This window comes from Phalangium opilio, unplaced genomic scaffold (assembly GCF_054372755.1).
Source record: "Phalangium opilio isolate 3A_F unplaced genomic scaffold, DU_Popi_V2 ptg000040l_1, whole genome shotgun sequence".
In the NCBI taxonomy this organism is placed as follows: Eukaryota; Metazoa; Arthropoda; class Arachnida; order Opiliones; family Phalangiidae; genus Phalangium; species Phalangium opilio.
In genome coordinates, this window is record NW_028324164.1 from 467,501 (window position 1) to 482,614 (window position 15,114).

Here is a 15,114-nt window from a genome sequence, read left to right on the forward strand (position 1 = left end):
TAATAATAATAATAATAATAATAATAATAATAATAATAATAATAATAATAATAATAATAATAATAATAATAATAATAATAATAATAATAATAATAATAATAATAATAATAATAATAATAATAATATAATAATAATAATAATAATAATAATAATAATAATAATAATATAATAATAATAATAATAATAATAATAATAATAATAATAATAATAATAATAATAATAATAATAATAATAATAATAATAATAATAATAATAATAATAATAATAATAATAATATAATAATAATAATAATAATAATAATAATAATAATAATAATAATAATAATAATAATAATAATAATAATAATAATAATATAATAATAATAATAATAATAATAATAATAATAATAATAATAATAATAATAATAATAATAATAATAATAATAATAATAATAATAATAATAATAATATAATAATAATAATAATAATAATAATAATAATAATAATAATAATAATAATAATAATAATAATAATAATAATAATAATAATAATAATATAATAATAATAATAATAATAATAATAATAATAATAATAATAATAATAATAATAATAATAATAATAATAATAATAATAATAATAATAATAATAATAATAATAATAATAATAAGAATAATAATAATATAATAATAATAGAATAATAAAATAAGAATAATAATAATAATAATAATAATAATAATAAATAATAATAATAATAATAATAATAATAATAATAATAATAATAATAATAATAATAATAATAATAATAATAATAATAATAATAATAATAATAATAATAATAATATAATAATAATAATAATAATATAATAATAATAATAATAATAATAATAATAATAATAATAATAATAATAATAATAATAATAATAATAATAATAATAATAATATAATAATAATATAATAATAATAATAATAATAATAATAATAATAATAATAATAATAATAATAGGCTCTTATTTAGGATACACCTTTAAGAATTTTCTTATTCACAAAAGTGTCCTGCTTTTTTAAATTACCATACATAAGGTACTGGTACGTTACCGATTCCAATTTTGGGGAAAATATATTTACCATTTGTCGCTGATTTAAATTTTTCCACGCGCAGAGATATAGTCTATTAAACTACGTTGAAGCTTCAGATATTGCAATTTTTTTTAGTTCTTTTTATCCATTTAATCCTTAAATAATATTCAATTCAATCAACTGATTTTACTGTTAATCGATCTATTCCCTCTAAATTAATTTAAAAAATTACATCATATCTACGCTTTTTCAAGAACAATTAGATTTTCTGAAAACATTTTATCATGAAATTAATTATTTTGAAGGGAGAACATGCTGAGGGATTAATAATGAATATTTGAAATACTCTGTCTAAAAAGACCAAGCGAACTTTGACATAATTCGAAAGGAAAATGTAAATTTTTAATAGTGGATTCCAAACCAGGGTGTTGCACGAATTCATACATTTAATTTCGTATATCGAAATGCTACATTTCTAATGTCGCGACTATGAAGGAAAGGTTGCACTGCAATTTCCCTCTTCGAACTTTAGAATTTGAAACGTCACCACCCCTTTCTATATTGTTGGCGTTACTTGTAAACCGGTAACGTATTACGCATAATCATTTTAGCACGCGTAAATACCATTTCGGACAACACACAGTGGCGTGGCCACCATTGGGTATTCTCCCTCGCACCAAGGGTCACCGCCAGACGGTGCCAAAGTTCACAAGAGGCAGGAGGCTAGTCAACTCGCTCTGCCTATAGCGGTGCTTCTAGGCGAGAGAGAGAGAGAGAGAGAAGACCCCAATGGCGGCATCACCCTTGTGTTTTAGTTTCTCTGTATGTAATTTCTAAAATGGTCTACTCACTTACAAATGTACACAAATTACACTGAGTGATCGGTCCCTCAGGCGCTAGCGAGTGTCAAGCCACAACAATTATCATTCTTGTACACGAACGTTTTATAGTTTTAGGTTATTAAGGTTGTCGGGCAAGTCCGGAGAGTCATGTACCGCTCACTAATGTGAAAAGGTTTCGCCCTATATGGTTATGTTTGCTGGGTGAATTGCGTCGGCTCAGATGACCCGAAACACTGGAACCACTGGTGATTGTAAAATTTTATATATTGGGGAAATGGAGGAAGGGGGGGGGTTAAGATAAGTGTGACCTTCTTCGTTAACTGGTAATGAATGGAGATGAATATAACAAGCCATTGGTACTGAAACGTATTTCTTTTTATGTAATTTTTACTTGAGATGGGCCGATACCTATGCCATATCGGTATCGGTACCGACATTTGGCTTTAACCGATATATCGGTATTGGTTATAAATGAACCGATATTTTTTTAAAGAAAATAAATAATTATGTTGAGAGTAGATGGCGCCATAAGACCTGAACTCTGAGACAGCACAGTTTTTCATCTGTTTTTGGATAACGTTACTATTTTATTATAAATTTATATACCCCATGCACCGGATAACGTTACTATTGTCCAAAATGGGTTTGTCGTATGATAAGCCAGTTTTATAGTTTCAAGTACCGAAATTGGATCGAGAATCATGGGCCGATACCGATGCCATATCGGTATCGGTTTGATATCGGTTTAATCGAAGGATCGGGTAAAATATCGGTATCGGTACGTTTCGGTTTCCGAAGTATCGGATCATATCGGTATCGGTTTAAACTGGTATCGGCCCATCTCTAACTTTTACCCTTACCTTTGGTTATATACCGACATATTTGTATAGTGTTGCAGATAGCTACCTACTAAATGAAACCACACAGGATAAACGATGTTGCTTTGTCTTAAATAGACGACATTAGTTATTTAGTTTATTAACTAGTCTGAACAAAATAAATTTAAATTATCATATTTTTTTGAACATCAGTCTTCCTAGCAACTTACAGATTTAAGCTTTTTTGGTGCAAACTTGAAAATTTGTTAAGCCAGCAACAATTAAAACTATGTCCGTCAAAGTGCATTCAAGTTAGTGACCAACGACACGAAATCCCTTCAAAATAATTAATTTCATGATATAATGTTTTCGGACAATGTAATTGTTCTTGAAAAAGCGTAGATACGTAATTTTTTAAATTAATTTAGATCGATTAACAGTAAAATCAGTTGATTGAATTTAATATTGATTAAGGATTTAATGGATAAATGTAACTAAAAAATTGCAATATCTGAACTTCAGCCAATTGATAAACCTCACATATATCGTTTGTTTTTTCGGCCTTTGTCTAAACCAAGACGTTTTTTCATAATATCTGTTACTTCAGTCTAAATGTAATTAAATTTTGAATAATTATGTTTGCTTTACCGTCATACATTTGGGGTTGAAAGAAGTTAATTACGTTTAACTTATATAAAAAGCATAGATTTCGATAAGCATATAATGTTTAACTTTATTCATGAAAGAAGTTTAAAAATTACAATATTTGAAATATAGAATAAAAATGTTTTTTGTTTCGTACACTCTATACATATACATTGTAGTCGAGATCAGACCTCTCTTTATGTACAACCTCCAAAACTGCCAACGGCTGGTGTCACACTAAATTATACAGCGTGTAAATAATTATCTGGAATTCATGTTTTATTATATGCAAGTAACAACGAGTGAATAGTTACAAAAAGAATACTGGAGAATATGCCTGAATACAACAAAACATTTTAAATCACAGTCCTACGATTAGTCTTAGAACGTGGGCCTCAAATTATAACCTCTTAATTGTTTGGGAAACACCTCAACCTAAATATTCGATGTGTCTACCATTGTGGATTGGGCACTCTTACAGACGACTGTTCATGTCTTACAATACGTTTGCAAGCAGTAAACTCATGACGCATGGTAAGACTAATGGTATTGCCGTCTTAGGAAAACCTCGTCCGTTATGGCTTGATGTAGGGGGGTATGATAATGCCGGTAGTGATGCCCTTGTAAACTGGCACAAACAGTAGTATAGCTTAGTGCAACTTCTTGTTCCACCGCTCTATTATTAGCATGAATTGGCTTCAAAACGTGCTACGATTTTAAAATCTCTATCCTCATTACAGACTATACAGTCTCTTCTACGTTCACGATCTTGCACTACCTAAATCACGAAGGTGCTCACCAATCTCGGAAAAGGTGCTTCGCACCGGATGTTGTCGGTGTGAAAACCGTTCGGCATAAAACACTGCCTTTAGTTGAACGTTACCGCGACCTTCACCCAAAATAAAAATCCTTTCCAATTTGTCCTGGTTGGAATAGGTTGGCAATTTGCTAGGAAATGAGACTAACTACTGTAATTCTACTACTTAGCTTCTACACTGAAGACCCCGTTTATCAAAAGGGACCGGAAGTACCTCAAAGTTTTCAAAGATTGCCAGATTGAGCGGGTCATGGGGTTTATAGTGGTGAAGGTTGCTTTGACTTTTGACACGTGACACCGCGGTATGTTTTTGGTGCTCCAATGTCCTCTCCCGATAGGTCCAAACAATTACCATCCTGGTTTTTCGGCTCAGCGTTGCGGTATTGCCGGTCCCATTAAAAATACAAGGTCTGTATTGTTAAGGCTTAGAAATAAGTGGTTTTTATAAACTGGTCCCCAGGATTAGAGACCCCTAACGTCTATAAAAAATAAACTGGTCCTTAGGATCAGTGACCCTTACCTTAATATTATTTCTATTGGTCCCATTGTAAAATTTTTTTGTTGATATATATAGACGCTAGCCCACTTGCGAGAAGGTTCAAGGTAGTTTGACCATAAAGGATAGGTTTGACTAAATCGACTCTGCGAGGCTTCAAAATTCCAATCGTGCTGAGACTGCTGACTGCCGCGTAGTTTTCAATCTAACTTAATACCACTACCAAAACCTGGTACCACTTGACAAGCCCTTCATTTGGGTCTAAAATCAAGAGTGATGCGGTTTATTGTGTTTGAAAGAGAAAAGTCAAGAGTAGAAATTGGAAGAAAGCTTGAATTTTCAAACTGGTCCCGCCTCAATTCCCATCAAAAAACTTAATTAATAATTTTTTCAATTAAAAAACTGGTCCAAGCAATTAATAAACTGGTTTTGGACACCAGTCTCTTCGGGGGCGTGGGTTCGAATCCCACCTCTATCAGCCTATTTTGTTTTCTAGGATTAATAATATGAAGCTTTTTCTTATTAGTCTGTGGTGTCTATTGTTTCCAGGTAGATTGGCCGAGTGGTCTAACACGCTGGTTTAAGGCACCTTTGTCTTCGGGGGGCGTGGGGTCGAATCCCACCTCTATCAGTCCATTTTGTTTTCTAACATTAATAATATGAATCTTTTGCATATTAGTCTGAGGTGACGTTTGTTTTTAGGTAGAGTGGCCGAGTGGTCTAAGGCGCTGATTTTTGGCAGCAGTCTGTTCGGGGCGTGACCTCTATCAGCTTGTTTTGTTTTCTTCGATTAATAATATGAACCATTTGCTTATTAGTATGAGGTGAGTTTCGTTTCCAGGCAGAGTGGCCGAGCGGTCTAAGGCGCTGGTTTTAGGCACCAGTCTCTTCGGGGGCGTGGGTTCGAATCCCACCTCTATCAGCCTATTTTGTTTTCTAAGATTAATAATATGAAGCTTTTGCTTAATAGACTGAGTTTGCTATTGCTTTCAGGTAGAGTGGCCGAGTGGTCTTAGGCGCTAGTTTTAGGCACCAGTCTCCTCGGGGGCGTGGGTTCGAATCCCACCTCTATCAGCTTGTTTTGTTTTCTTCGATTAATAATATGAACCATTTGCTTAATAGTCTGAGGTGACTTTTGTTTCCAGGTAGAGTGGCCGAGTGGTCTAAGAGGCTGGTTTTAGGCACCAGTCTCTTCGGGGGCGTGGGTTCGAATCCCACCTCTATCAGCCTATTTTGTTTTCTAGGATTAATAATATGAAGCTTTTTCTTATTAGTCAGTGGTGTCTATTGTTTCCAGGTAGAGTGGCCGAGTGGTCTAACACGCTGGTTTAAGGCACCTTTGTCTTCGGGGGGCGTGGGGTCGAATCCCACCTATATCAGTCCATTTTGTTTTCTAACATTAATAATATGAATCTTTTGCATATTAGTCTGAGGTGACGTTTGTTTTTAGGTAGAGTGGCCGAGTGGTCTAAGGCGCTGATTTTTGGCAGCAGTCTGTTCGGGGCGTGACCTCTATCAGCTTGTTTTGTTTTCTTCGATTAATAATATGAACCATTTGCTTATTAGTATGAGGTGAGTTTCGTTTCCAGGCAGAGTGGCCGAGCGGTCTAAGGCGCTGGTTTTAGGCACCAGTCTCTTCGAGGGCGTGGGTTCGAATCCCACCTCTATCAGCCTATTTTGTTTTCTAGGATTAATAATATGAAGCTTTTTCTTATTAGTCTATGGTGTCTATTGTTTCCAGGTAGAGTGGCCCAGTGGTCTAAGACGCTGGTTGAGGCACCATTGTCTTCGGGGGGCGTTGGTTCGAATCCCACCTCTATCAGTCCATTTTGTTTTCTAGCATTACTAATATGAATCTTTTGCTTATTAGTCTGAGGTGACGTTTGTGTCTAGGTAGAGTGGCCGAGTGGTCTAAGGCGCTGGTTTTAGGCACCAGTCTCTTCGGGGGCGTGGATTCGAATCCTACCTCTATCAGCATATTATGTTTTCTAGGATTAATAATATGTAGCTTTTGCTTATAAGTCTGAGATGACTTCTGATTCCCAGTTAGAGTGGCCGAATGGTTTAAGGCGGTGATTTTTGGCACCAGTCTGTTCGGGGCGGGGGATCGAATCCCACCTCTATCAGCTTATTTTGTTTTCTTCGATTAATAATATGAACCATTTGCTTATTAGTCTGAGGTGACGTTTGTTTCCAGGTAGAGTGGCCGAGTGGTCAGAGGCGCTGGTTTTAGGCACCAGTCTCTTCGGGGGCGTGGGTTCGAATCCCACCTCTATCAGCCTATTTTGTTTTCTAAGATTAATAATATGAAGCTTTTGCTTAATAGACTGAGTTTGCTATTGCTTTCAGGTAGAGTGGCCGAGTGGTCTTAGGCGCTAGTTTTAGGCACCAGTCTCTTCGGGGGCGTGGGTTCGAATCCCACCTCTATCAGCTTGTTTTGTTTTCTTCGATTAATAATATGAACCATTTGCTTACTAGTCTGAGGTGACTTTTGTTTCCAGGTAGAGTGGCCGAGTGGTCTAAGAGGCACCAGTCTCTTCGGGGGCGTGGGTTCGAATCCCACCTCTATCAGCCTATTTTGTTTTCTAGGATTAATAATATGAAGCTTTTTCTTATTAGTCTGTGGTGTCTATTGTTTCCAGGTAGAGTGGCCGAGTGGTCTAACACGCTGGTTTAAGGCACCTTTGTCTTCGGCGGGCGTGGGGTCGAATCCCACCTCTATCAGTCCATTTTGTTTTCTAACATTAATAATATGAATCTTTTGCATATTAGTCTGAGGTGACGTTTGTTTTTAGGTAGAGTGGCCGAGTGGTCTAAGGCGCTGATTTTTGGCAGCAGTCTGTTCGGGGCGTGACCTCTATCAGCTTGTTTTGTTTCCTTCGATTAATAATATGAACCATTTGCTTATTAGTATGAGGTGAGTTTCGTTTCCAGGCAGAGTTGCCGAGCGGTCTAAGGCGCTGGTTTTAGGCACCAGTCTCTTCGAGGGCGTGGGTTCGAATCCCACCTCTACCAGCCTATTTTGTTTTCTAGGATTAATATTATGAAGCTTTTTCTTATTAGTCTATGGTGTCTATTGTTTCCAGGTAGAGTGGCCCAGTGGTCTAAGACGCTGGTTTAAGGCACCATTGTATTCGGGGGCGTTGGTTCGAATCCCACCTCTATCAGTCCATTTTGTTTTCTAGCATTAATAATATGAATCTTTTGCTTTTTAGTATGAGGGGAGGTTCGTTTCTAGGTAGATTGGCCGAGTGGTCTAAGGCGCTGGTTTTAGGCACCAGTCTCTTCGCGGGCGTGGATTCGAATCCCACCTCTATCAGACTATTTTATTTTCTAAGATTAAAAATATGAAGCCTTTGCTTAATAGACTTAGTTTGCTATTACTTTCAGGTAGAGTGGCCGAGTGGTCTAAGACGCTGTTTTATGGCACCTTTGTCTTCGGAGGGCGTGGGCTCGAATCCCACCTCTATCAGTCCATTTTGTTTTCTAATACTAATAATATGAATCTTTTGCTTATTAGTCTGAGGTGACGTTTGTTTCTAGGTAGAGTGGCCGAGTGGTCTAAGGCGCTGGTTTTAGGCACCAGTCTCTTCGGGAGCGTGGATTCGAATCCCACCTCTTTCGGCCTATTTTGTTTTCTAAGATTAATAATATGAAGCTTTTGCTTAATAGACTGAGTTTGCCATTGTTTTCGGGTAGAGTGGCCGAGTGGTCTAAGACGCTGGTTTTAGGCACCAGTTTCTTCGGGCGCGTGGATTCGAATCCCACCTCTATCAACCTATTTTGTTTTCTAGGATTAATAATATGAAGCTCTTTCTTATTAGTCTGAGGTGGCCTTTGTTTCCAGGTAGAGTGGCCGAGTGGTCTAAGGCGCTGGTTTTAGGCACCAGACTCTTCGGGGGCATGGGTTCGAATCCCACCTCTATCAGCCTATCTTGTTTTCTAGGATTAATAATATGAAGCTCTTTCTTATTAGTCTGAGGTGACCTTTGTTTCCAGGTAGAGTGGCCGAGTGGTCTAAGGCGCTGGTTTTAGGCACCAGTCTGTTCGGGGCGTGGGATCGAATCCCACCTCTATCAGCTTGTTTTGTTTACTTCGATTAATAATATGAACCATTTGCTTATTAGTCTGAGGTGACGTTTGTTTCTAGCTAGAGTGGCCGAGTGTTCTAAGGCGCTGGTTTTGGGCACCAGTCTCTTCGGGGGCGTGGGTTCGAATCCCACCTCTAACAGCTTGTTTTGTTTTCTTCGATTAATAATATGAACCATTTTCTTAAAAGTATGAGGTGACATTTGTTTCCAGGTAGAGTGGCCGAGTGGTCTAAGGCGCTGGTTTAAGGCACCAATCTCTTCGTAGGCGTGGTTTCGAATCCCACCTCTATCAGCCTATTTTGTTTTCTAAGATTAATAATATGAAGCTCTTTCTTATTTGTCTGAGGTGACCTTTGTTTCCAGGTAGAGTGGCCGAGTGGTCTTAGGCGCTAGTTTTAGGCACCAGTCTCCTCGGGGGCGTGGGTTCGAATCCCACCTCTATCAGCTTGTTTTGTTTTCTTCGATTAATAATATGAACCATTTGCTTAATAGTCTGAGGTGACTTTTGTTTCCAGGTAGAGTGGCCGAGTGGTCTAAGAGGCTGGTTTTAGGCACCAGTCTCTTCGGGGGCGTGGGTTCGAATCCCACCTCTATCAGCCTATTTTGTTTTCTAGGATTAATAATATGAAGCTTTTTCTTATTAGTCTGTGGTGTCTATTGTTTCCAGGTAGAGTGGCCGAGTGGTCTAACACGCTGGTTTAAGGCACCTTTGTCTTCGGGGGGCGTGGGGTCGAATCCCACCTCTATCAGTCCATTTTGTTTTCTAACATTAATAATATGAATCTTTTGCTTATTAGTCTGAGGTGACGTTTGTGTCTAGGTAGAGTGGCCGAGTGGTCTAAGGCGCTGGTTTTAGGCACCAGTCTCTTCGGGGGCGTGGATTCGAATCCTACCTCTATCAGCATATTATGTTTTCTAGGATTAATAATATGTAGCTTTTGCTTATAAGTCTGAGATGACTTCTGATTCCCAGTTAGAGTGGCCGAATGGTTTAAGGCGGTGATTTTTGGCACCAGTCTGTTCGGGGCGGGGGATCGAATCCCACCTCTATCAGCTTATTTTGTTTTCTTCGATTAATAATATGAACCATTTGCTTATTAGTATGAGGTGAGTTTCGTTTCCAGGCAGAGTGGCCGAGCGGTCTAAGGCGCTGGTTTTAGGCACCAGTCTCTTCGAGGGCGTGGGTTCGAATCCCACCTCTATCAGCCTATTTTGTTTTCTAGGATTAATAATATGAAGCTTTTTCTTATTAGTCTATGGTGTCTATTGTTTCCAGGTAGAGTGGCCCAGTGGTCTAAGACGCTGGTTGAGGCACCATTGTCTTCGGGGGGCGTTGGTTCGAATCCCACCTCTATCAGTCCATTTTGTTTTCTAGCATTAATAATATGAATCTTTTGCTTATTAGTCTGAGGTGACGTTTGTGTCTAGGTAGAGTGGCCGAGTGGTCTAAGGCGCTGGTTTTAGGCACCAGTCTCTTCGGGGGCGTGGATTCGAATCCTACCTCTATCAGCATATTATGTTTTCTAGGATTAATAATATGTAGCTTTTGCTTATAAGTCTGAGATGACTTCTGATTCCCAGTTAGAGTGGCCGAATGGTTTAAGGCGGTGATTTTTGGCACCAGTCTGTTCGGGGCGGGGGATCGAATCCCACCTCTATCAGCTTATTTTGTTTTCTTCGATTAATAATATGAACCATTTGCTTATTAGTCTGAGGTGACGTTTGTTTCCAGGTAGAGTGGCCGAGTGGTCAGAGGCGCTGGTTTTAGGCACCAGTCTCTTCGGGGGCGTGGGTTCGAATCCCACCTCTATCAGCCTATTTTGTTTTCTAGGATTAATAATATGAAGCTTTTTCTTATTAGTCTATGGTGTCTATTGTTTCCAGGTAGAGTGGCCCAGTGGTCTAAGACGCTGGTTGAGGCACCATTGTCTTCGGGGGGCGTTGGTTCGAATCCCACCTCTATCAGTCCATTTTGTTTTCTAGCATTAATAATATGAATCTTTTGCTTATTAGTCTGAGGTGACGTTTGTGTCTAGGTAGAGTGGCCGAGTGGTCTAAGGCGCTGGTTTTAGGCACCAGTCTCTTCGGGGGCGTGGATTCGAATCCTACCTCTATCAGCATATTATGTTTTCTAGGATTAATAATATGTAGCTTTTGCTTATAAGTCTGAGATGACTTCTGATTCCCAGTTAGAGTGGCCGAATGGTTTAAGGCGGTGATTTTTGGCACCAGTCTGTTCGGGGCGGGGGATCGAATCCCACCTCTATCAGCTTATTTTGTTTTCTTCGATTAATAATATGAACCATTTGCTTATTAGTCTGAGGTGACGTTTGTTTCCAGGTAGAGTGGCCGAGTGGTCAGAGGCGCTGGTTTTAGGCACCAGTCTCTTCGGGGGCGTGGGTTCGAATCCCACCTCTATCAGCCTATTTTGTTTTCTAAGATTAATAATATGAAGCTTTTGCTTAATAGACTGAGTTTGCTATTGCTTTCAGGTAGAGTGGCCGAGTGGTCTTAGGCGCTAGTTTTAGGCACCAGTCTCTTCGGGGGCGTGGGTTCGAATCCCACCTCTATCAGCTTGTTTTGTTTTCTTGGATTAATAATATGAACCATTTGGTTACTAGTCTGAGGTGACTTTTGTTTCCAGGTAGAGTGGCCGAGTGGTCTAAGAGGCACCAGTCTCTTCGGGGGCGTGGGTTCGAATCCCACCTCTATCAGCCTATTTTGTTTTCTAGGATTAATAATATGAAGCTTTTTCTTATTAGTCTGTGGTGTCTATTGTTTCCAGGTAGAGTGGCCGAGTGGTCTAACACGCTGGTTTAAGGCACCTTTGTCTTCGGCGGGCGTGGGGTCGAATCCCACCTCTATCAGTCCATTTTGTTTTCTAACATTAATAATATGAATCTTTTGCATATTAGTCTGAGGTGACGTTTGTTTTTAGGTAGAGTGGCCGAGTGGTCTAAGGCGCTGATTTTTGGCAGCAGTCTGTTCGGGGCGTGACCTCTATCAGCTTGTTTTGTTTCCTTCGATTAATAATATGAACCATTTGCTTATTAGTATGAGGTGAGTTTCGTTTCCAGGCAGAGTTGCCGAGCGGTCTAAGGCGCTGGTTTTAGGCACCAATCTCTTCGTAGGCGTGGTTTCGAATCCCACCTCTATCAGCCTATTTTGTTTTCTAAGATTAATAATATGAAGCTCTTTCTTATTTGTCTGAGGTGACCTTTGTTTCCAGGTAGAGTGGCCGAGTGGTCTTAGGCGCTAGTTTTAGGCACCAGTCTCCTCGGGGGCGTGGGTTCGAATCCCACCTCTATCAGCTTGTTTTGTTTTCTTCGATTAATAATATGAACCATTTGCTTAATAGTCTGAGGTGACTTTTGTTTCCAGGTAGAGTGGCCGAGTGGTCTAAGAGGCTGGTTTTAGGCACCAGTCTCTTCGGGGGCGTGGGTTCGAATCCCACCTCTATCAGCCTATTTTGTTTTCTAGGATTAATAATATGAAGCTTTTTCTTATTAGTCTGTGGTGTCTATTGTTTCCAGGTAGAGTGGCCGAGTGGTCTAACACGCTGGTTTAAGGCACCTTTGTCTTCGGGGGGCGTGGGGTCGAATCCCACCTCTATCAGTCCATTTTGTTTTCTAACATTAATAATATGAATCTTTTGCATATTAGTCTGAGGTGACGTTTGTTTTTAGGTAGAGTGGCCGAGTGGTCTAAGGCGCTGATTTTTGGCAGCAGTCTGTTCGGGGCGTGACCTCTATCAGCTTGTTTTGTTTTCTTCGATTAATAATATGAACCATTTGCTTATTAGTATGAGGTGAGTTTCGTTTCCAGGCAGAGTGGCCGAGCGGTCTAAGGCGCTGGTTTTAGGCACCAGTCTCTTCGAGGGCGTGGGTTCGAATCCCACCTCTATCAGCCTATTTTGTTTTCTAGGATTAATAATATGAAGCTTTTTCTTATTAGTCTATGGTGTCTATTGTTTCCAGGTAGAGTGGCCCAGTGGTCTAAGACGCTGGTTGAGGCACCATTGTCTTCGGGGGGCGTTGGTTCGAATCCCACCTCTATCAGTCCATTTTGTTTTCTAGCATTAATAATATGAATCTTTTGCTTATTAGTCTGAGGTGACGTTTGTGTCTAGGTAGAGTGGCCGAGTGGTCTAAGGCGCTGGTTTTAGGCACCAGTCTCTTCGGGGGCGTGGATTCGAATCCTACCTCTATCAGCATATTATGTTTTCTAGGATTAATAATATGTAGCTTTTGCTTATAAGTCTGAGATGACTTCTGATTCCCAGTTAGAGTGGCCGAATGGTTTAAGGCGGTGATTTTTGGCACCAGTCTGTTCGGGGCGGGGGATCGAATCCCACCTCTATCAGCTTATTTTGTTTTCTTCGATTAATAATATGAACCATTTGCTTATTAGTCTGAGGTGACGTTTGTTTCCAGGTAGAGTGGCCGAGTGGTCAGAGGCGCTGGTTTTAGGCACCAGTCTCTTCGGGGGCGTGGGTTCGAATCCCACCTCTATCAGCCTATTTTGTTTTCTAAGATTAATAATATGAAGCTTTTGCTTAATAGACTGAGTTTGCTATTGCTTTCAGGTAGAGTGGCCGAGTGGTCTTAGGCGCTAGTTTTAGGCACCAGTCTCTTCGGGGGCGTGGGTTCGAATCCCACCTCTATCAGCTTGTTTTGTTTTCTTCGATTAATAATATGAACCATTTGCTTACTAGTCTGAGGTGACTTTTGTTTCCAGGTAGAGTGGCCGAGTGGTCTAAGAGGCACCAGTCTCTTCGGGGGCGTGGGTTCGAATCCCACCTCTATCAGCCTATTTTGTTTTCTAGGATTAATAATATGAAGCTTTTTCTTATTAGTCTGTGGTGTCTATTGTTTCCAGGTAGAGTGGCCGAGTGGTCTAACACGCTGGTTTAAGGCACCTTTGTCTTCGGCGGGCGTGGGGTCGAATCCCACCTCTATCAGTCCATTTTGTTTTCTAACATTAATAATATGAATCTTTTGCATATTAGTCTGAGGTGACGTTTGTTTTTAGGTAGAGTGGCCGAGTGGTCTAAGGCGCTGATTTTTGGCAGCAGTCTGTTCGGGGCGTGACCTCTATCAGCTTGTTTTGTTTCCTTCGATTAATAATATGAACCATTTGCTTATTAGTATGAGGTGAGTTTCGTTTCCAGGCAGAGTTGCCGAGCGGTCTAAGGCGCTGGTTTTAGGCACCAGTCTCTTCGAGGGCGTGGGTTCGAATCCCACCTCTACCAGCCTATTTTGTTTTCTAGGATTAATAATATGAAGCTTTTTCTTATTAGTCTATGGTGTCTATTGTTTCCAGGTAGAGTGGCCCAGTGGTCTAAGACGCTGGTTTAAGGCACCATTGTATTCGGGGGCGTTGGTTCGAATCCCACCTCTATCAGTCCATTTTGTTTTCTAGCATTAATAATATGAATCTTTTGCTTTTTAGTATGAGGGGAGGTTCGTTTCTAGGTAGATTGGCCGAGTGGTCTAAGGCGCTGGTTTTAGGCACCAGTCTCTTCGCGGGCGTGGATTCGAATCCCACCTCTATCAGACTATTTTATTTTCTAAGATTAAAAATATGAAGCCTTTGCTTAATAGACTTAGTTTGCTATTGCTTTCAGGTAGAGTGGCCGAGTGGTCTAAGACGCTGTTTTATGGCACCTTTGTCTTCGGAGGGCGTGGGCTCGAATCCCACCTCTATCAGTCCATTTTGTTTTCTAATACTAATAATATGAATCTTTTGCTTATTAGTCTGAGGTGACGTTTGTTTCTAGGTAGAGTGGCCGAGTGGTCTAAGGCGCTGGTTTTAGGCACCAGTCTCTTCGGGAGCGTGGATTCGAATCCCACCTCTTTCGGCCTATTTTGTTTTCTAAGATTAATAATATGAAGCTCTTTCTTATTAGTCTGAGGTGGCCTTTGTTTCCAGGTAGAGTGGCCGAGTGGTCTAAGGCGCTGGTTTTAGGCACCAGACTCTTCGGGGGCATGGGTTCGAATCCCACCTCTATCAGCCTATCTTGTTTTCTAGGATTAATAATATGAAGCTCTTTCTTATTAGTCTGAGGTGACCTTTGTTTCCAGGTAGAGTGGCCGAGTGGTCTAAGGCGCTGGTTTTAGGCACCAGTCTGTTCGGGGCGTGGGATCGAATCCCACCTCTATCAGCTTGTTTTGTTTACTTCGATTAATAATATGAACCATTTGCTTATTAGTCTGAGGTGACGTTTGTTTCTAGCTAGAGTGGCCGAGTGTTCTAAGGCGCTGGTTTTGGGCACCAGTCTCTTCGGGGGCGTGGGTTCGAATCCCACCTCTAACAGCTTGTTTTGTTTTCTTCGATTAATAATATGAACC

The 15,114-nt window shown here is 39.6% G+C and overlaps 30 non-coding genes across 30 annotated transcripts; all 30 read left to right on the forward strand.

Moving 5' to 3' along the window:
• Positions 1 to 5,513: 5,513 nt before the first annotated feature.
• On the forward strand, positions 5,514 to 5,595 carry TRNAL-UAG (transfer RNA leucine (anticodon UAG)). Its single transcript has one exon. It is a non-coding gene; the product is annotated as a tRNA-Leu (tRNA).
• Positions 5,596 to 5,665: 70 nt separating this feature from the next.
• On the forward strand, positions 5,666 to 5,747 carry TRNAL-UAG (transfer RNA leucine (anticodon UAG)). The gene has a single exon. It is a non-coding gene; the product is annotated as a tRNA-Leu (tRNA).
• A 70-nt stretch (positions 5,748 to 5,817) lies between these two features.
• TRNAL-UAG (transfer RNA leucine (anticodon UAG)) lies at positions 5,818 to 5,899 on the forward strand. The gene has a single exon. It is a non-coding gene; the product is annotated as a tRNA-Leu (tRNA).
• A 362-nt stretch (positions 5,900 to 6,261) lies between these two features.
• On the forward strand, positions 6,262 to 6,343 carry TRNAL-UAG (transfer RNA leucine (anticodon UAG)). Its single transcript has one exon. It is a non-coding gene; the product is annotated as a tRNA-Leu (tRNA).
• A 222-nt stretch (positions 6,344 to 6,565) lies between these two features.
• On the forward strand, positions 6,566 to 6,647 carry TRNAL-UAG (transfer RNA leucine (anticodon UAG)). Its single transcript has one exon. It is a non-coding gene; the product is annotated as a tRNA-Leu (tRNA).
• Positions 6,648 to 6,869: 222 nt separating this feature from the next.
• TRNAL-UAG (transfer RNA leucine (anticodon UAG)) lies at positions 6,870 to 6,951 on the forward strand. Its single transcript has one exon. It is a non-coding gene; the product is annotated as a tRNA-Leu (tRNA).
• Positions 6,952 to 7,021: 70 nt separating this feature from the next.
• Positions 7,022 to 7,103, forward strand: TRNAL-UAG (transfer RNA leucine (anticodon UAG)). Its single transcript has one exon. It is a non-coding gene; the product is annotated as a tRNA-Leu (tRNA).
• A 503-nt stretch (positions 7,104 to 7,606) lies between these two features.
• TRNAL-UAG (transfer RNA leucine (anticodon UAG)) lies at positions 7,607 to 7,688 on the forward strand. The gene has a single exon. It is a non-coding gene; the product is annotated as a tRNA-Leu (tRNA).
• Positions 7,689 to 8,519: 831 nt separating this feature from the next.
• On the forward strand, positions 8,520 to 8,601 carry TRNAL-UAG (transfer RNA leucine (anticodon UAG)). The gene has a single exon. It is a non-coding gene; the product is annotated as a tRNA-Leu (tRNA).
• A 70-nt stretch (positions 8,602 to 8,671) lies between these two features.
• TRNAL-UAG (transfer RNA leucine (anticodon UAG)) lies at positions 8,672 to 8,752 on the forward strand. Its single transcript has one exon. It is a non-coding gene; the product is annotated as a tRNA-Leu (tRNA).
• A 70-nt stretch (positions 8,753 to 8,822) lies between these two features.
• Positions 8,823 to 8,904, forward strand: TRNAP-UGG (transfer RNA proline (anticodon UGG)). Its single transcript has one exon. It is a non-coding gene; the product is annotated as a tRNA-Pro (tRNA).
• Positions 8,905 to 9,126: 222 nt separating this feature from the next.
• On the forward strand, positions 9,127 to 9,208 carry TRNAL-UAG (transfer RNA leucine (anticodon UAG)). Its single transcript has one exon. It is a non-coding gene; the product is annotated as a tRNA-Leu (tRNA).
• Positions 9,209 to 9,278: 70 nt separating this feature from the next.
• On the forward strand, positions 9,279 to 9,360 carry TRNAL-UAG (transfer RNA leucine (anticodon UAG)). The gene has a single exon. It is a non-coding gene; the product is annotated as a tRNA-Leu (tRNA).
• Positions 9,361 to 9,583: 223 nt separating this feature from the next.
• On the forward strand, positions 9,584 to 9,665 carry TRNAL-UAG (transfer RNA leucine (anticodon UAG)). The gene has a single exon. It is a non-coding gene; the product is annotated as a tRNA-Leu (tRNA).
• Positions 9,666 to 9,887: 222 nt separating this feature from the next.
• TRNAL-UAG (transfer RNA leucine (anticodon UAG)) lies at positions 9,888 to 9,969 on the forward strand. The gene has a single exon. It is a non-coding gene; the product is annotated as a tRNA-Leu (tRNA).
• Positions 9,970 to 10,191: 222 nt separating this feature from the next.
• On the forward strand, positions 10,192 to 10,273 carry TRNAL-UAG (transfer RNA leucine (anticodon UAG)). The gene has a single exon. It is a non-coding gene; the product is annotated as a tRNA-Leu (tRNA).
• A 222-nt stretch (positions 10,274 to 10,495) lies between these two features.
• TRNAL-UAG (transfer RNA leucine (anticodon UAG)) lies at positions 10,496 to 10,577 on the forward strand. Its single transcript has one exon. It is a non-coding gene; the product is annotated as a tRNA-Leu (tRNA).
• Positions 10,578 to 10,799: 222 nt separating this feature from the next.
• On the forward strand, positions 10,800 to 10,881 carry TRNAL-UAG (transfer RNA leucine (anticodon UAG)). Its single transcript has one exon. It is a non-coding gene; the product is annotated as a tRNA-Leu (tRNA).
• Positions 10,882 to 11,103: 222 nt separating this feature from the next.
• TRNAL-UAG (transfer RNA leucine (anticodon UAG)) lies at positions 11,104 to 11,185 on the forward strand. Its single transcript has one exon. It is a non-coding gene; the product is annotated as a tRNA-Leu (tRNA).
• Positions 11,186 to 11,255: 70 nt separating this feature from the next.
• On the forward strand, positions 11,256 to 11,337 carry TRNAL-UAG (transfer RNA leucine (anticodon UAG)). The gene has a single exon. It is a non-coding gene; the product is annotated as a tRNA-Leu (tRNA).
• Positions 11,338 to 11,992: 655 nt separating this feature from the next.
• On the forward strand, positions 11,993 to 12,074 carry TRNAL-UAG (transfer RNA leucine (anticodon UAG)). Its single transcript has one exon. It is a non-coding gene; the product is annotated as a tRNA-Leu (tRNA).
• A 70-nt stretch (positions 12,075 to 12,144) lies between these two features.
• Positions 12,145 to 12,226, forward strand: TRNAL-UAG (transfer RNA leucine (anticodon UAG)). The gene has a single exon. It is a non-coding gene; the product is annotated as a tRNA-Leu (tRNA).
• Positions 12,227 to 12,588: 362 nt separating this feature from the next.
• TRNAL-UAG (transfer RNA leucine (anticodon UAG)) lies at positions 12,589 to 12,670 on the forward strand. The gene has a single exon. It is a non-coding gene; the product is annotated as a tRNA-Leu (tRNA).
• A 222-nt stretch (positions 12,671 to 12,892) lies between these two features.
• On the forward strand, positions 12,893 to 12,974 carry TRNAL-UAG (transfer RNA leucine (anticodon UAG)). The gene has a single exon. It is a non-coding gene; the product is annotated as a tRNA-Leu (tRNA).
• A 222-nt stretch (positions 12,975 to 13,196) lies between these two features.
• Positions 13,197 to 13,278, forward strand: TRNAL-UAG (transfer RNA leucine (anticodon UAG)). The gene has a single exon. It is a non-coding gene; the product is annotated as a tRNA-Leu (tRNA).
• A 70-nt stretch (positions 13,279 to 13,348) lies between these two features.
• TRNAL-UAG (transfer RNA leucine (anticodon UAG)) lies at positions 13,349 to 13,430 on the forward strand. The gene has a single exon. It is a non-coding gene; the product is annotated as a tRNA-Leu (tRNA).
• A 503-nt stretch (positions 13,431 to 13,933) lies between these two features.
• TRNAL-UAG (transfer RNA leucine (anticodon UAG)) lies at positions 13,934 to 14,015 on the forward strand. Its single transcript has one exon. It is a non-coding gene; the product is annotated as a tRNA-Leu (tRNA).
• A 679-nt stretch (positions 14,016 to 14,694) lies between these two features.
• TRNAL-UAG (transfer RNA leucine (anticodon UAG)) lies at positions 14,695 to 14,776 on the forward strand. The gene has a single exon. It is a non-coding gene; the product is annotated as a tRNA-Leu (tRNA).
• Positions 14,777 to 14,846: 70 nt separating this feature from the next.
• On the forward strand, positions 14,847 to 14,927 carry TRNAL-UAG (transfer RNA leucine (anticodon UAG)). The gene has a single exon. It is a non-coding gene; the product is annotated as a tRNA-Leu (tRNA).
• Positions 14,928 to 14,997: 70 nt separating this feature from the next.
• On the forward strand, positions 14,998 to 15,079 carry TRNAP-UGG (transfer RNA proline (anticodon UGG)). The gene has a single exon. It is a non-coding gene; the product is annotated as a tRNA-Pro (tRNA).
• The last annotated feature ends 35 nt before the right edge of the window (positions 15,080 to 15,114 follow it).